This window comes from Bison bison, unplaced genomic scaffold (assembly GCF_000754665.1).
Source record: "Bison bison bison isolate TAMUID 2011002044 unplaced genomic scaffold, Bison_UMD1.0 scf7180017864482, whole genome shotgun sequence".
In the NCBI taxonomy this organism is placed as follows: Eukaryota; Metazoa; Chordata; class Mammalia; order Artiodactyla; family Bovidae; genus Bison; species Bison bison.
The window spans coordinates 7,427,140-7,428,077 of record NW_011495042.1 but is presented as its reverse complement, the minus strand read 5'-3'; the positions used below and the strand labels follow the sequence as shown (position 1 = coordinate 7,428,077).

At 67.9% G+C, this 938-nt stretch overlaps 1 protein-coding gene across 1 annotated transcript in view; it reads right to left on the bottom strand.

Moving 5' to 3' along the window:
- ACAD9 (acyl-CoA dehydrogenase family, member 9) overlaps positions 1–938 on the bottom strand; it is a 49,851-nt gene that overhangs the window by 1,038 nt on the left and 47,875 nt on the right. The gene's annotated exons all lie outside the window — the stretch shown is intronic.

Genomic DNA, 938 nt, shown 5'->3' with positions numbered 1-938 from the left:
GTACACACGGCCGCCGGAGTTCCTGGAGCTTCCGCCCGCGCCCAAGCCCAGGGCAGGTGAGAGCGGGGCCTCGGCCCCGGCAGGGCCGGCAGACTGCAGGCCGGGCTCTGGGTGGTACACCCCGCTCCGCTCTGTGCCTGCCTTCTCAGCTGTGAGAGGGCACGACTGCCTCCAGAGGCCCCCTGGGACCCTCTCGGACCCGGCCACTCATCCCTCCAAGGGGAAGGGCCATGACGACCCCTCTGTGTCCTCGTTACCCTCTTGTACGTGAGGAGGAACCACAACGTGTGACTTAACAAAGCCAGAACTTTCGTTCAGGGAAAGAGCTGACTAGCTGCCAACTAGGTTTGCCAGACTCCCTGCCCAGGAGGATGGGTCCGGGCAACTCGGGTCTCCTCTGTTCCTGCGCTCCCACGGGCAGCTGGCGACGGAGCCTGTACCAGGAGTGTGTGCTGACGCGCCCCGGGGGCCGGCACCCCCAAGGCTCTGGGCTGCGGGACACCCCCGCTCCCTGTCGGGGGTCTCTGGCCCAGGGTCACACGGGTGGCCCAGCCTGGGAAGGCCCGGCTCGGCTCTCCATCCCCTCTGGGACGAGGTCCCCAAGTGCATGGGCAGGCGCGTGCTCCCCCCACCTCCACGCGGTGAGAACAGCCCCGCAGGGGACGTGGACACGGACACTGCAGGGATGGAGCGGGCCTGGGTGGGCTCCCGTGCGGCCGGCCCCTCCTGACGGCGCCACGCGGGAGACACAAGCTCTCCATCCTGAGCAGAGCGCCTCCTCGCCTGCAAATCACTCACAGCTTTGGAAACAACTTCCTCACGAAACCCCAGGTCGGACCTTTGGGAGAGAGGCTGTCATGGTTCTGGGCTCTCGCTTAGCCCCACCCGAGCCAGCGCCGCTCCTATGTGGCTCCCGTTGCCCCCGTGGGCCGGGGATC